The 18085-nt window shown below is 45.1% G+C and overlaps 1 protein-coding gene across 2 annotated transcripts in view; it reads left to right on the forward strand.

Moving 5' to 3' along the window:
* The first annotated feature begins 3188 nt into the window (after positions 1-3188).
* Positions 3189-18085, forward strand: part of LOC123765294 (crustacean calcium-binding protein 23) — a 50059-nt gene continuing 35162 nt past the window's right edge. For both annotated transcript variants that reach the window (XM_045753843.2, XM_045753844.2), the window contains exon 1: positions 3189-3361. The gene's annotated coding sequence lies outside the window, so the exon portion shown is untranslated. The remainder of the gene's footprint in view (positions 3362-18085) is intronic.

Below are 18085 nucleotides of genomic sequence, written 5' to 3' on the forward strand. Positions count from 1 at the left end.
CTGGTTCTGTTAAGGTGGTGTATCTTAGTGTCACCTTGACGTCTGTGGCGGTGCATGGTGCCCCCTTCGAATTTCAGGACGACTTTTTAACCTCCTGTTTTGAACGATTTGGAACGGTGTTAAGTGTTCGTTGGTGCGACGTGGGAGCAACTGGTCGGGTGCATGTTTTTCGTGCGGAGGATTTTCCGCCCCTATTGCGTTCGGACGGTTCTGAGGACGGAGTGGATGCTGTGCCTGAGGCGCCTGATTGCCTGTCTGCTGCTCCCCCTGTTGAGGCGAGTTCTACGGCCTGCGCGACACGTCTGGTGACTGGTGTGGCCCCTGAGGTTGTTGAGCAGGTGTGTGTGGGTGTCTGGCCGTCGCCTGCGCTGCGTGTAGTGCAGGATGTCCTGGTGGAGGTTCATGTCCCGCCCCCGCCTGTGGATGTGATACCGGCTCCCGGGGACGCGGGTTCTGCTGTATTGGAGGGGGAGCTTCGGCAGGGAGAGGTGCCTGTGTGTGTTGGCGACTGTAGTTCTGCTCTTTCCATCCCTTTGCAGAAGCGTGCGCGTCGGTGTTCTGAGGCTGTTTCCCTGGATGATGTGGACAGTGTGGGTGATGTGGACTCTTCGGACGTTGCTGGTGTGCCCTGTGTGGGTGTAAAGATGGTGGCTGTGCCTGCAGTGAGGCCTGCTGGGTGTGGTGTGGTGCGGCCTGTCTCGAAACGTTCTCGGCGGGCTCGGAGTGTGTCTCCCCTTCGTGGTGTGCCTTGGGAGGAGGTGGGGGAGTATGGTGCTTTGGAGCCCCCCCACCGTGGATGATGGTGCTGTGAGGGGCTCCGAAGTTGCTACCTGTGCCCCCCCCTCCTGCGTCGCCTGCTGTTGGATCTTCGCAGTGGGGGGTTGCCCCTGATGATCGGGACCTCGTCGTGGTGCTGCGGAATGATGTGCGCCGGGGGGCCTCGGCTCCTGTGCCCTGTGGTGGGGTCGATGCCGCGCCTGCATCCCCTGCGGTTCCCCCTCCTTCATTGCCCCGGTCTGGGGGAAGCCTCGTCCCGTCTGCTGGGGTCGTGCCCTGTGGGGTTCCGGTGTTGGGCCCTTATCGGGATGCTCGGGTGCTTCCGATCCCATGGTGCTCGTCCACTGTCTGGGTGTCGCGGGTGAAGGAGTTTGTTTATAGGGTGCCGGATAAGATGTCTCAGCCGAGGGCACCGCTTGGTGGCCGGCTGCCCGATGACTTGTGGGTGATTTGGGAAGTGTAATGCTTGCGCTTTCCGATATACAAGTTCCCAGAGAAATATTAGTTAACGTCTTGCGCGCACCGCTACGCCGTGCGTGGTTCAGCTGCCGCCGTGCACTCGACACCCCGCCCTACGGTGCGGGGAGTCTCCCTCTAACGTCCTCCTCTGTTTCCGTCGCCACTCCTCTCTCTACGGCCCGACACATCCAACACTTTTGACTTTCTTCTCCTTCTTACCGTCTACGCGTTTCCCTACATTTGTCCTGGTGCAGTCATCGGGAGGGTAAACCCTTCATGCAAACTGCACCTATTCTCAAGAAGAAGAGTAAATAGTTCCGTGATTTGGGTGTTTATGGTAGGTTGTTCTATTCTTATGTGAATTGCTTAAAGAATTTGTAATCTTCTTGCATCTTGGGTTTTGTCTATTATGCAGGTATTTTTGTTCAACATTTCTCTTGTTAGGGTGATGTCATGGGCTTGTCTCATGTGATTCCTGGGGGCACCGGATTGAAGATAAGTCAAACGCCTCGTCAGCTTGGTCGACGTCATACCTATGTACTTAGATTGAAGGTTACACCCTTCGTGGGGGCAAGTGTTCATGTATACAACGCTTGACTGCTGTAGAGGGTTCTACGTCGGCTTCCGGCTGTATTTGATAAGGAGTTCGGAAGTCTTCTTGGTTTTGTAGAATATGATCAGGTCTATGTTTTGGTTAGGAGTAATGCTTTTTACTCCTTTACGGATTTTTTCTTTCATTATTCTTTCCTATTTTTTTATATTCACTGTGCATGGTTGATTTGTGATATAATTTTATTGGAGGTATTATTGTGGTTTCTGTTCTAGGTTCAGGATTATACCATCGGTCCAGGTGTCTTCTAATAGCAGCGTTTATTTCCGTGTTGCTATATCCGTTGTTCACCAATACCCGAGTTACTCTTTCAAACTCTCTACTCACGTTGCTCCATTCGGAGCAGTGGGTAAGCGCTCGACGAATATAAGCATTGAGAACACTGGTTTTGTATCTTTGGGGGCACTCACTTCTACTGTTCAGGCATAATCCTATGTTGGTAGGCTTAGTATATACGTTGGTGCTTAAAGAGGTTCCTGTTTTTGTTATTAGTACGTCCAAGAATGGCAGACTGTTATTTTCACTATTTTCATGTGTAAATCGGAGTACTGACTCTCTCTCTAGATGGCTTTTTAGATCAATTAGTTTGTCTGAGTCTTTTACTATGAGGAATATGTCATCTACATAACGGCAATATACGGTTGGTTTTTGTCTGCTACTGAAGACTCTTGTCTTCGATGGTTCCCATATAAAAATTAGCAAATAAAACTCCTAAGCAAAAATAAGCAATAGGCTCCCGCTTAGGAGTTTAAATTGGGAGCAATGGGCTTCCCCTTAGGAGAAAAAAAATCAGAGCCAGGGTCCAGTTACTCAACTGGCTGGGCTCTTGTTACACAACTGGTCGGGCTCCGGTTACATAACTGGTCGGGTTCCGGGGGTGTTACTTGGGCTTCGGTTTGTGCATAGTCGGGCTTCGGTACGTGCATGGTTGTGCTTTAGATGTTGTTTTTACGGTTCGTTCATGTTAGGCTTGCGGTTACAAAACTCGTTGGGTTCCAGTTACACAACTGGTCGGGGTTTGGTTACACAACTGGTCGGTTACATAACTGTTTATATATATATATATATATATATATATATATATATATATATATATATATATATATATATATATATATATATATATATATATATATATATATATATATATATATAATGTCTGTGTATATGTGCAGAAATAATATTAATAAAACAATTAACATCGTGTAGTGTACTCTATATATCAAAATATATTACTTTGAAATCCATATCATTCACTAAAAAAATTGGGCAACTCTTATTACAAATTCGCTACTTGTAGCCCGTCAGCTCGCTACTTTCAGCAATTTAGATCTGGCAACCGTGGCCGGAGCCTCAGTCACCCGGCAGCTGGCACTGAGGGTGGTTGTGCGCTCCTGTTCTCTACAACCCTCTAGCCTCTCTTGCTTTTAGATTTCACCTCCCTGCAATTTCTACTGCCTTGATTCCGTTCACTTAGGAATCAGATTCCATCCTAAAAGCCGTCCAGAATAAAAGGTAAGAGTAATATACGGTATTTCATTTGTTGAACATTAAGGTAGTCATTCAATCACTGTTTAGTGAATGGTGGGAATGAATAATTCCTTCATCAACTCTTAAGTTACCATGTATGGGAGTACAGTTCAAGGAAATTGAAAATATGCTGTTTTAAACTTTACAAAATTATTCACACTGTGCAGGATATATATATGCTTTATCCATACTCAATATTGTCGGATTTTAAGCTACGATTCCCGGCCGAGGCGGAAACAAATGGGCAGACTTTCTTTCATCCTGCTGCCCCTGTTCACCTTGCATTAAATAGGTATCTGGGAGTTAGCTGCTCCGGGATGCTTCCTAAGGATATGTGTGCGCGCGCGTTAAGAGATAAATATATGTAGTTGACAAAATAGAGTAAAAAGATTGGTTAGAAAGGCGGGGCCCAAGAGCTAATAGATCCATTCTGCAGGCACAAATGGTAAATACACTGAACCCAGGCAAAGGTTGCAACGTTCTTTATGAAAGGAATACATTATGAAGTCATTATTGTTATAATAAGGTCATTATTGTTATAAATAAGGTCATTATTGTAATTAATAAAGCCACTATTTATAAATAAAGCCCATATATTAGTTTGCTGACGTAGGGACATCTAATTTTCCACGCCAGCAGAATAGCTACACTTTGTTTCCTCTAACCATATGTCTGGAGTATCCAGCAGTAGGCTTGATTGGGTACCCGATGTTCATGTTCCTTCCAAGACCCTATAATCGTCTGATTATTGATATGATCAACGTCATTAATATTTGAGAAAGGAATAATACAAGTAGGCTATATGACGATAAAAACGGTTGCTGGCAATGCAGTTTTTTTTTGTTTTTTGTCGTATATAAACACGTTAGATATCACGGTGTAGTGGTTTACAAAAAATGTATATATTATAGGTCTCGTCTTGAAGATGAGGCCCCCTATCTACAGCTCAGGAACTCAAGGCAGAAGAGTCCTAAGGTTTCTGGGATTCGAAGTGATAAATGTAACGGTTTCCTGTGAAAAGGGACAGTCAAAGCACGTTTACAACTTATCCATTGGATATTGGCTTATAATGAAATAATTCCCTCCTTTCTTTTGTATTACAGTATTTATATTGCTTATTGACAATAAGGACATTCAGATAACAAATGTAATGTTGAAAAGATTAAAAGCAGTAACTAGGCTTTTGCATGAGGAAATTTACACCCCTTGTCGCCAAACTTGGTTAACTCAGGCTGCTCTGTACGTGCTGCTATGTATCAGTATGCCCGTACATTATACAGCTCCATCTATCTGTTTTCAAAATTCCCTTTACAACACAAGAACACCAACAGGCATTTGCAAACCAGCAATACTAGCAGGCATATGCATGTCAAGAACACTTAACAGACATACGCAAGCCAGGAACCCAATTATACACACGCCAAACACACAGACATAATTATTATTGAGCTACCCTACGTGAAGCATACATTACCCAACATGATGAGAAAATTCGCAAGCACATACAACTACTTCCAACTTTGGCTGGAGAAAACGTAAAAAAAATATTTTTGCAACTGGACTGATGTGATGTAACTGAAAACTTTGCAGGTTAGGTTAGCGTAGCAACCCCCGTGACGTTCTCTCCGTCAGGGGAATTGCTTTAATCCCGTCGTTGTCCAACTTGGGGTCTACAAGGACTACTGCGGCGGGTACTGAGTGCAATTCATTTTACTTTGTAGAAAACACCACACATTATGACTAACGAAGCTATGTATGTATGTTTTGTTAACCCTGTGAGCATTTTTAAAGGAAGAGTAGAAGTGAATACAATATGGCTAAAGCAGCTCAATATATATATAACCCACAGTGAAATGATGTGTCACATGGACCAGTAGGCCCACTGCAGCTGACCCATCAGTGTTACAATGATGGCTAGGGCAGTATGTTGGATGTTATGTCTTGGTCTCGAGGATGGCAGTGTGAGCTTGCTGTTGAAGGGTGAATTTTTCTCTTCTCTCCTCCCCATTTCACCTCCCCCCCCCCCCCCTCTCTCTCTCTCTCTCTCTCTCTCTCTCTCTCTCTCTCTCTCTCTCTCTCTCTCTCTCTCTCTCTCTCTCTCTCTCTCTCTCTCTCTCTCTCTCTCTCTCTCTCTCTCTCTCTCTCTCTCTCTCTCTCTCTCTCTCTCTCTCTCTCTCTCTCTCTCTCTCACACACACACACACACACACACACACACACACACACACACACACACACACACACACACACACACACGTACGTTTTTACAATAACACTCAAATAATTATTTGGAATGTTTGCTTTCAAAGTATTTAGTCAGATGGGAACCAGTTTCCAGGTAAAATCGTCGTTGGGTGAGTACGTGATCACGCTTCTCTTTTTCTATTTTTAATGTTGCTGACCACGACCTGTGCGTGCCATGTTAGGCACGTACCCCATAGGAATTGGGGTACGAAGTAGGATGAGGCTATTCCCAAGCATCTGGGTTCCTACCTCGAATAGACAGACAAATATTTACATATATAAATATAAATATAAAATGTAAATTGAAATTACTTCGACTAAATAATTAACCTAGAACATTCTAACATAAGGCATTAGACCCGGAAAAACACCTAGCAACATTTCGTCAATAGACGGAATATTTCGTCCACCGGCATGTTATATAAACAGCAAGAAATGGGGGTTAAAAATGTGGAGAGTCAGCCGGCTCAATCCTCGCCAAACCTATTCTATCTTAACCTAGCCTAATAAGCATACATAAGTCTAGAATTAAACGAAACTACATTAGTGTAATTGACCGCGCAGTTGACCGATCGAGTTTCTGTATACATAATGTCATTCACTGTATTCGTTAACACTGAAATATTATATAAGTAGCCACGATATTGTATAAGTAAGTAGCCATGATAAAATACAAGTAGCCACGATGTTGAATTACGGTGAGCGTTTAAGGCCCCTCACTGATACAAGTAACGAATATTTTTGACTTGATAGATATTGTAAATGTAATGCTTGAATAGTTTAAGCAGTCGTTAGGCGTTTTATCTGAACGACTATATTCTGCCTGTGTCTTTCAGATTTAAACTACATGTTTATGACCCGACTGTTCCTACATTCCTTTATTCAACTGCACTTCCTGAGTGACCACGTAAGAAATAAGCCGAGGGAACCAAATTACAAGGCAACCTAGTACCCGCCAAATTGTTATCGACACCATGTACTCGCTCCCCTGTTGCCGCTTCCAGGGGTGAGGACCAACCTGGCAGCCTCGCACTTTTATTTGCCATTATTGTTTGCTTATTTCATAATGCGCCCATTTCCACAAGTATAATAGGTTATTTGTTTACCGATATTATTTTTAAGTTGATAATTTGGGTTTACCTGGAAGTGTGTGGTGATTTCGTGGTGATTTTTTTTTTGGAGGGAAGGGGGAGGGGGAGGGGGGGTTAAGACTACTAGTTTCTACCAACCCACAAAATTATTTCTGTAATCGATTTGATTCTTGTTCGATGCTAAAAATTGTATATACTAGATGAAGCTTTTCTATTATTTTTGCCTTTACGTGGTTGTGTATGAATTCAAAATTTATCGAAATATTTTAGGAGCTTTTCAGTTAAAGAAGTTAATGTTGAGTTTAATTGATCGAGTGGTAGGGTGGTACCAATGATATCAAGCAAGCAAAAATTAAGTACGTATGCTTCATTCAGCTAAAAGTTAGCTGAAGCTACAGAATATATAGACAAGAAGGATGAGGTTATCTTGAGATGATTTCGGGGCTTAGCGTCCCCGCGGCCCGGTCCTCGACCAGGCCTCCTTTTTGCTGCACACCCCCAGGAAGCAATCCGTAGCAGCTGTCTAACTCCCAGGTACCTATTTACTGCTAGGTAACAGGGGCATCAGGGTGAAAGAAACATTTTGCCCATTTGTCTCCGCCTCCACCGGGGATCAAACCCGGAACCTCAGGACTATGAATGCGAAGCGCTCTCCACTCAGCTGCCAGGCGCCCTGGCAGGTGTGACACAGTCTATGGTTATACATGCTGTAGCTTCAGTAAGTTTGATTAACTTTCCCTCTTGCATTCGAAGATGCTGACAGCCTCAATGAAACACGTCGCTTAGCCTCAGGCCATATTGTAAACTGTTGGAGATTTTTTATATATTTTTTGCAAATGAAGAAGAACACGAGAGTTGACCAGACCACAATCGACTTGAGAATGGTCCAGGGCGGACCGAAACGTCGTCGTCCCTTCACCTTCTAGTGTGTGGTCTGGTCAACATACTTTAGCCACGTTATTGTGACTCATCGCCTGCACAAGAACATAAGAGATATAAAGATTTGTCTACAACAAAGTTTCAGATTTGTAAAATAAACTTTGGAGATTACATTTTTCAATTTACTTCTCGAGGGAAGAAAAACATTAGAAATATAGAGAAGATTCGTGCTAGAATCTTCTAGAATTGGATAACTGATCAACCAGGCTGTGATTCATAGGTCAGGCTGCGAGCAGCCGCGTCCGACAACCTCATTGACCAGTCCACCAACCAGGAGTGCTGGTCGGGGATCGGGCCTCAGGGACGTTGAGCCCCGAAATCATCGCAAGGTAACCGCAAAGTAGAATCATTGATCTAACCGTTTTTGTCATATTCAGTTATATAAATAAATAAATACAATAAATTTATAAATAAAAAATGAATAAAAGTGGTGCCACCTCTGGTGTAATAATTGTAGGGACCCATAGCCTCGGAGTAGTGAATAAAGAGCATTTCAGAGAGCAGCTTGTCGTTGACTCTAAAATACATATTCAAATTCAAATTTTTTTATTCAGGAAAAGTACATACATAGATGATTTGTAAACATAAAGTTGGATTTATAGATAGAGATATCTATAAATATTTATAGATATTTATAGATATTCTGTTATTATATCCTTTATGATGCAAGGTTACGCAGTTGCACAACTAAATTGTTACAAAAATGTGAAGGGAAGGAAACTATCAGGGGAAAGCTCCAAGCCATCACGACTGTATAGCACTGGGAAGGGTTTCAGGATAAGGATTTGGGATGGGACCGGGGGGGGGAGAGAAGGAATGGTGCCCAACTACTTGGACGGTCGGGGATTGAACGCCGACCTGCATGAAGCGAGACCCTATAGAATGTAGAATATTTCCCTATAGAATAAATTTATATAGGGAGATAAAGATTTAGATCTGTAGATTTCTTCCAACTCCTCCGACGCCGGGCAGGAACTGAGGATGCAGCGGGCCTTTAGCCTCGTCCTCTCTCTCTCAAGTCTCCATTCAGTAGTGCTCTTCAATAATATGAAGTTTAACCTGACTTAGCAGTCTCTTATTACTTTGTTGAAAGATGTTTGGAGTCTGGATACATTTGTGTGGATTTTGGAGTCCCACGGCGCTGTGTTTAATAATATTTTCCATTATTTTTGACTAATATCGTCATTAAATTGGTGACAAATTTAGGGCATATTTTTTGTATATTGGCGAGGGTGATGCACATAGGTTAAAGTTGATAGACAGACGAGAGCTTGGGAGAGTGGTAGACAGAAGGGTGTGTGAGAGTGGTAGACAGGAGGGTTAGAGAGTGGTAGACAGGAGGGTGTGTGAGAGTAGTAGACAGAAGGGTGTGTGAGTGGTAGACAGAAGGGTGTGTGAGAGTGGTAGACAGAAGGGTGTGTGAGAGTGGTAGACAGAAGGGTGTGTGAGAGTGGTAGACAGAAGGGTGTGTGAGAGTGGTAGACAGAAGGGTGTGTGAGAGTGGTAGACAGAAGGGTGTGTGAGAGTGGTAGACAGAAGAGATGTGTGAGAGTGGTAGACAGAAGGGGTGTGTGAGAGTGGTAGACAGAAGGGTGTGTGAGAGTGGTAGACAGAAGGGGTGTGGGAGAGTGGTAGACAGAAGGGGTGTGTGAGAGTGGTAGACAGAAGGGTGTGTGAGAGTGGTAGACAGAAGGGGTGTGTGAGAGTGGTAGACAGAAGGGTGTGTGAGAGTGGTAGACAGAAGGGGTGTGGGAGAGTGGTAGACAGAAGGGGTGTGTGAGAGTGGTAGACAGAAGGGGTGTGTGAGAGTGGTAGACAGAAGGGTGTGGGAGAGTGGTAGACAGAAGGGGTGTGGGAGAGTGGTAGACAGAAGGGGTGTGTGAGAGTGGTAGACAGAAGGGGTGTGTGAGAGTGGTAGACAGAAGGGTGTGTGAGAGTGGTAGACAGAAGGGTGTGTGAGAGTGGTAGACAGAAGGGTGTGTGAGAGTGGTAGACAGAAGGGTGTGTGAGAGTGGTAGTCAGAAGGGTGTGTGAGAGTGGTAGACAGAAGGGTGTGTGAGAGGGGTAGACAGAAGGGTGTGTGAGAGGGGTAGACAGAAGGGTGTGTGAGAGGGGTAGACAGAAGGGTGTGTGAGAGGGGTAGACAGAAGGGGTGTGTGAGAGTGGTAGACAGAAGGGGTGTGTGAGAGTGGTAGACAGAAGGGGTGTGTGAGAGTGGTAGACAGAAGGGGTGTGTGAGAGTGGTAGACAGAAGGGGTGTGTGAGAGTGGTAGACAGAAGGGGTGTGTGAGAGTGGTAGACAGAAGGGTGTGTGAGAGTGGTAGACAGAAGGGGGTGTGAGAGTGGTAGACAGAAGGGGGTGTGAGAGTGGTAGACAGAAGGGTGTGAGAGAGTGGTTGACAGAAGGGTGTGAGAGTGAGAGGGGGTGGAATAGGTACCGTTAAGTCCTATTAAACATTTAGTATAAGTTTCATAAGATAACTACTCTGATAACGTAAACCATTTTTGAAACATTATCTAGGCCGAGTTGACATATAGTGCGTGGGGTAGATAATTAATTCCTGTATAGTTGGCGCAAATAGTGATATCGACCGATGAGATAGCTATGTTGACTTGTTGGCGTTTGAACTTCGCGGGTAGAGAGGGGGTTGGGTGGGGGGGGGAGGGGATTGAGTCACGTCTCAGAGCACGTGGCTGCACGTGTTGCCACGGGGACCTGCACAGGCCAGTGTCCCTAACTTGTAGGGACACTGGCCTGTGTCCCTGCACAGGCCAGTGTAGGGACACAGGCCAGTGATCTTCTCCATGCAAGGTGATGGAGAAGATTCGTCGAGCATCTGAAGGGAAAGAGCTTCGTAACACACCACCAGCATGGGTTCAGGGATAGTAAGTCGTGCCTCGCAGGCTTAATAGAATTCTATGACCAGGCGACAATAATTAGGCAAGAAAGAGAAGGCTTGGCGGATTGCATTTTCTTGAACTGTCAGAAAGCCTTTGATACAGTACCCCATAAAAAGCTGTTACAAAAGTTGGAGCAACAGGCAGGAGTAAAAGGTAAGGTGCTCCAGTGGATAAGGAAGTATCTAAGCAACAAGAAACAACGAGTAACTGTCGGGGGGGGGGGGGGGGGGGGGAAGGAGAGACATCAGATTAGCAAGATGTCACCAGCGGAGTCCCACAGGGCTCTGTACTTGGACCCATCCTGTTTCTGATATATGTAAACGATCTTCCAGAAGGTATAGACGCGTCCCTTTCAATGTTTGCTGATGATGCAAAAATTATGAAAAGAATCAAGGCAGATACAGAGACTACAGGACGACCTGGACTAACTGGAGGAATGGTCTAGAAAATGGCTGCTAAAGTTTAACTTAGGAAAATGAAAAGTAATGAAATTAGGCGAAGGGAGCAGGAGGCTGAACACAAGGAACAATCTGGGAGGTGAAGTCCTGCAAGAGTCAAATAGAGAGAAATATCTGGGGGGGGGGGTTGATATCACACCGAACCTGTCCCCAGAAGCCCACATCAAATGGATATCATCAGCGGCATATGCTAGATTGGCAAACATAAGAACTGCCTTTAGAAACTTGTGTAAGGAATCGTTCAGGACCTTGTATATCACTTACGTCAGACCAATCCTGGCATATGCAGCTCCAGCCTGTAGTCCATACCTAGTTAAACACAAGGCAAAGGTAGAGAAGATTCAGAGGTATGCCACCAGACCGGTCCCAGAACTGAGAAGTATGAGCTATGAGGAAAGGCTGCGACAAGTAAACCTCACGTCCCTGGAAGACAGAAGAGTAAGGTGAAACATGATCACTTAAAAAATTCTCAGGGGAATTGACAGGGTGGACAAAGATAAACTATTTAACACGGGTGGAACACGAACAAGGGGACACAGATGGAAATTTAGTACCCAAATGAGCCACAGAGACACTAAAAATATTTTTTTTTCAGTGTCAGAGTTGTTAACAAATGTAATGCATTAGGCAGTGATGTGGTGGAGGCTGACTCTATACACAGTTTTAAATGTAGATATGATAGAGCCCAGTAGGCTCAGGAACCTGTACACCAGTTGATTGACGGTTGAGAGGCGGGGCCAAAGAGACAAAGTTCAACCCCCGCAAGCACAAATAGATGAGTACACAAATCTAGGGGCCTCGCGGCTGAGTGGACAGGGCTCTGGGGTCGTAGTCCTAAGGGCCCGTGTTCGATTTCCAACCGAGGCGCAGACAGCTGCTACGGGCTGCTTCCTGTGTGTGTGTGTGTGTGTGTGTGTGTGTGTGTGTGTGTGTGTGTGTGTGTGTGTGTGTGTATGTGTGTGTGTGAAAGTGTATGTGAGTTAGAGATAAATATATGTTGTAGACATACTAGAGGAAAACTAAAATTGTTAGAAAGTTGGGGTCCAAGAGCTAATAACTCGATTCTGCATATACAAATAGTAAACACACGTACATATTGGGAGCAGGTTATCTCCAAGACCGGCTTGAGCACGGGTTGTACTGGCCCTCACCCCTGGCACGAGTCACACTGGCCACCCTTCCCTGGCCACCCTCCCCTGGCCACCCTCCCTGGCTAGCCTTATAAACACTATTGATTAGCCTTCAATATTGGACGACAAAGGTTAGGGGTTGAAATGTCCACTTCACATATTGGACCCCAATCCGGCCCTTCCCTCTTCATACCACAGTATAACTGCGAATAATGCAAAGTGTAATGTAGATAGTACATATGCCTCTTAGCATTTGTCTAAACTTATATATATTAAATAAACATTTTATAGCAGTTGGTGATAGCGGCCATTATGCTATATATATTGGGGTCACTTTGGTATGGCCATACTGGCAGCAGTCTAGCCTCAGGCGTTTCTACCCTGTGACACGGGGGGCCACTTCAAAGTGAGCAGTATTCTGCAACATGCCATTATCCTCCCTGTGGACTCTCCCAATACACGTGACTCTTCAAGGATGTTGAGACAACGAGGTGACTGCAACGCGTTGCGGGCCAAAGCACTATAAAAGATGTTCAGGAATGTGAATAATAAACTCATACACACACCCTTTCACCTGTATTAAAGAGACTCTTTAAACACAAGTTTCGTGGAGGTGTGTAGGCGGTTCACCCAGCTCGATAAGCATCAAATGACTTCTTGGTACAGGAGTGGAGAAGTGAGTCGGTCATCGGTGCTGCCTTATTAATGTTTAGTGAGTCGCGAGGAGTGTACAGAGCCTCGGTCCTGACCTTGGTGTACATGCACCCCTTTTCCTTCCCCCAACACACACACTTAAAGTAGGGGGTGAAAGGGGGCCATGGCTGGTAGGATGGGTGCGGGACCGTGGTTGATAGGGGGGTGGGGCGCATGGCCACGGTTGGTTGGGGGTGGGGTACATGGTTGGCAGGGGTGGGGGGCGAGCCATTGCTGGCAGGGGAGAGTTGGAGGGCCGTGGTTGCAGGGGAGTGCAGGAGCATGGCCGTGGTTTCAGGGGGGGTACAGGAGCATGGCCGTAACCTTTCCCTACCTATATTACACTTTTTCGCTAATTTTAGGACGATAAAATATTTGAAAATCGCGACGGTTGATATTTTTGAAGGCACTCTTCATGCCGGACACCTCCGGATGAAACAACGTCTGGCTTGAGAAAGTCTGTGAACAATTAGGAAATAACTCGGTCATTTCTACACATGACGTCTCGTACAAGTTGTACTAATGTTAGTCTAGTCTTTATTGTACCCTTACGTAAGTCTGAACTAATGTGCTGTTGTCTCCTTTATCCACCCAAGTGTAGACAGTCTTAATAACGTCTACAATAAGCCAGTCTTTGATGTGTCCAGCTCCACGAAGGAGTCGGAGCTGCTATGCTAACTTGTGGGCACGCACCGCTCGTACGCACGAGAGGCCCTCTCGTGCGTACGAGAGGGCTTGGTGAGGGCGTGCGTACGAGAGGGCCTGGTGTGGGCGTACGTACGAAAGGGCCTGGTGAGGGCGTGCGTACGAGAGGGCCTGATGAGGGCGTGCGTACGGCCCTCACCAGGTATGGTGAATGGCAATTGCTTCACTTTACGTGCACCCGCGTGCTGGTGCTTCCCATAAAACCTGAGTTATGTGCCATGCCGCGAGAGCCGTGACCTTGTCATGGGGTGTGGCACCATTCCTCTCGGAACTGCCATAATTTAAGGTGTGGAGTTGCTACTTGTTGCTCCCTAACACGAAGTGGCGCCCTCAGACACCGTCAGTTAAATCAGCAGTTCGTCGCCACACTTATAATTCATCGTGATTAACGCTGGGTCAATCTAAGGCACTTGACTATTGCACCGAGACTCGCGTTACTGAACAACAGTTATTTGGAGAGTATGTTAAAGGTGTGTGTGTGTGTGTGTGTGTGTGTGTGTGTGTGTGTGTGTGTGTGTGTCTGTGTCTGTGTCTGTGTCTGTGTCTGTGTCTGTGTATGTGTATGTGTATGTGTATGTGTATGTGTATGTGTATGTGTGTGTGTGTGTGTGTGTGTGTGTGTGTGTGTGTGTGTGCTCAAACACAGCCAGGTGTAGTGTGTCCACACGAGACTGTTTGAAGACCTTAAGAGAAGCGTCTCAATATTGTTTAAGCCTAAACACTTGAATACTCTGTTATCAAAAGGAGTAGCATGAAAGTGAACTAGGTCATTCTCGGTGTTGGGTAATTGGGATGGGACTGGCCGTTACTCATTTCTGACACCTTTACGATTAAGCAGTTAAAAGAAGTTGGTAAATCTCGAATATTCTATTCAGTTACTTACATTTCAAAGAAATTTGATATAATATTTTGACCGACTGTTGCATGAACTCCTTGATGATAAATTCCATTAATATACCAGAGGTGACCCGGAAAGTAACCCAGGTAGTTAGGAATGTAGACCCACCTTTACCTAAACTCACCTGCTTAATTACCTCCCGGGCCATGTGTCAGTGGGTGTTCCTGTATCCACTCTTGTAAGGTCTGTAATCATCTTGTCCTCAGCGCCTTGCCACGCAAGTCGACCTTCACGTGTCCTTAGCAAAGGAGGCAGTATGCTGAACTCTATTGCCTAACGTCATATGTTGGACAAATTGTTTTACATATTGTATTTCTTAGTTGAGAAGAGTGTATGGCAGGTGTTGAGAAGGCTGTATGACGAAGAGCTGAGAATAATGTATGCTTTATTTCTTCATGACGATAGCTCCAGTCAGCTGGGGCTATCGTCGCTTCATACATTATGAATGAATCAGCAGAAGGCCGCGATACCCGAGTAACTGTGCTTCCTACGACTGGACAATAAACACCAGACAATACCTGGTACGACATACATATTGGAAGGGAAAACATTAAACAGAGCATTGTGTGTAGTCCTCAGTATACCGCCTCTAACGTATCGTTTCTCACAGTATTGTTTAGGCCCACCTTGGACGGATTTTGTAATTGTAAACAATGTTGATTTGTGTGCAAGTTTGGTGGTTATGATGACCCGTGCCGAGAGGGAGGAGAACTGCGCCAACTCCGACACTGCGCCTCTTGTAGGCCGCTGTCGATGAACACACAAAGAAAATGAGTTATTGATTGTATTTTGTTCAGACGAAAGCTGTTATGGTTGAAGCGCCCTCAAAGTTTTTGTTTCCTGCTCTTCCGGTCTCGCTTCATGCAGGTCGGCGTTCAATCCCCGACCGTCCAAATGGTTGGGCACCATTCCTTCCTCCCCATCCCAGCCCAAATCCTTATCCTGACCCCTTCCAAGTGCCATATAGTCGTAAGGACTTGGCGCTTTCCCGCTGATAGTTCCCTTCCCTTCCTGCTCTTCCTGAACTGGATTATTTCGTGTACGATATATAATATACTAGGGGGTATATCCAGCGGTGTCCAGGATAGTCTATCTCTCCTCTCACCCCCTATCCCACTCCTCTTCTGCCATCTCCACCTGGACCTCCTTGTTACCATCCCTTTGGTCGCCCCTTCGTCCTTTCCCCTCTTACTCTCTCTCTCCAACTATTCCCCATCAGCTTGGTCCTTCCAACTTTGCCCCTTCTTCCCTTTCTCTCAAAATGTGTTATTAAAAAGGAGAGCAATACCTTAATTGGTCTCTTATCTCCTATCGTACTCCCCCCCCCCTTACCCCCACGTACCCCACCACCTTGGCCCCCCTCCATTCTACCCTCACTTCCCCTTCTCTCAGAAAATATACTATTTTTCGAGAGAAGAAATTGGGCAGATAAACAGCAGAGTAACATCACACTCTTTGGACATCTCTATCACACACACACACACACACACACACACACACACACACACACACACACACATTTATTATATAATATATATATATATATATATATATATATATATATATATATATATATATATATATATATATATAGAGAGAGAGAGAGAGAGAGGGCAATTTATACTATAGGGGAATATTTACATTATACATTCACCATATATTTGTCAATCTTATTCAGTCAAATAGCGTGCACTGTGAGATACACAGGTGTAGGAGGCCGTGGATACCTTTCTCGACGGCCTTGACACGATCGAACCCCAATCTGGTTATAGGTAGAGTCACGAGGCTGGCAGAGCTTGCCGCAAACACTGGCGGGCACGTCGTTGTCGCCGTGTTTACTTGTCCATGTTAATGACTTCAGTATTCCTCGAGCTGGATTGTCTAGAAAATTTTCAGGATATTTCAACTTGATGGTTTATTAACACATTATAAGTAGGCTCCAGTAATTGATAAGTATTTGTGTCAGTGAGTTATCAATCTCATAATATTCGGCGAAGATATATAAATTGTATTTATCCAGTTTAAACCTCTCTATGACGATGTATTTTGTATAGGTTTTCTTTTAAAATTTAAATTCAAAGTTATTTGTGAACTATTTATACATATTTTAATATCTTAATGCTTTCATGGATCTATAATGAGTTTTATTATCATCTATATAAATAAAAATGTATATGTTCGTTTTGTCCAAAATCGCTAATCGCCGAAAGTTTTTCACCGATTGCTTTGAACTTTTGACACCAAGTTCCATTCGAATACGCGCGTATTTTTATATATCTACTATATATATGCCACACCTGTGACAGGTAAAAACGTACTTAAAAAAACTATTTCATGTGTTTTCATGTGAGGGAAATCTCCGAAACCTCTTTACCGATTGCTTTGAAATTTTGGCGCATCTTTGCATTCGAATACGCGCGTGTTTTTATATACCTGCTATATAGATGTCAAACCTGTGACAGGTAAAACCATGTTTTTTATTTTTTTTAACTGTTTTTCATGTGAAGGGATGGTGGGGAGGACGAGGGGACGGGGTAGGGGGGAATGGTGGGGAGGGCGAGGGAGTGGGGGATGGTGGGGAGGAAGAGGGGATGGGGAAGGGGAGGACGGGGGTGTGGCAACGCGTGGCTGGGTACAGCTAGTAATTAATATTTATGCTCAAATACTGAAGAAACATTTTGTGAGTTCATGCAACCATCGTGGACATGTATGCTCGTAGTGGATGACTGAGGTCAGGGAGGTAGTGGATGAGGTCAGGGAGGTAGTGGATGAGGTCAGGGTGGTAGTGGATGAGGTCAGGGTGGTAGTGGATGAGGTCAGGGTGGTAGTGGATGAGGTCAGGGTGGTAGTGGATGAGGTCAGGGTGGTAGTGGATGAGGTCAGGGTGGTAGTGGATGAGGTCAGGGTGGTAGTGGATGAGGTCAGGGTGGTAGTGGATGAGGTCAGGGTGGTAGTGGATGAGGTCAGGGTGGTAGTGGATGAGGTCAGGGTGGTAGTGGATGAGGTCAGGGTGATAGTGGATGAGTTCAGGGTGGTAGTGGATGAGGTCAGGGTGATAGTGGATGAAGTTAGGGAGGTAGTTTTGATAGAATGACGGTGAGTATCCATTTGTTTTTTTGTATATACTGTGCTCCCCTTTCGTTACCTGTGTTCTGTTCACATTTTGTGTAGTGTCAGTTGTGTTTCCCAAGTGTGTTCGTGTTCCTGTGTGCTCCCCCAAGGTTCCGTTGTGTTCCTTGCGTGTCTCCGCTTCTACTTCCGTCGTCCGTGATTGACCATCTTGGCATTCTATCGCGTTTCCTGGTTTTCTATAATCTTCTCATGAGTTGAACGTTATCTCACGTTTACCGGTGTTCCCCGAGAACGTTTATTGTCGTCCACGTTCTCTTGTACCACCTTTATTACGCCAGAACGGAAGGGAACGTGCCACGACCTTATGGCGTGGTACCTTCTCCTCCGGAGTTAACCCTTGTTTGCGTTCCATATCGTGTTGTTAACTTGTATTTGATATTCATCTCTCGCTGTTACATAAGCTGGGGCATTGTGTCGCGTTAATTGTTCCTTAACAAGTGCACTAATAAAGCTGCTCGTAACACGGAGAATGGTAAACATCGCGATGGTCGTATCGCGATGTTTATCGTAGATAAACAT

This window comes from Procambarus clarkii, chromosome 33 (genome assembly GCF_040958095.1).
Source record: "Procambarus clarkii isolate CNS0578487 chromosome 33, FALCON_Pclarkii_2.0, whole genome shotgun sequence".
NCBI classification, from domain to species: Eukaryota; Metazoa; Arthropoda; class Malacostraca; order Decapoda; family Cambaridae; genus Procambarus; species Procambarus clarkii.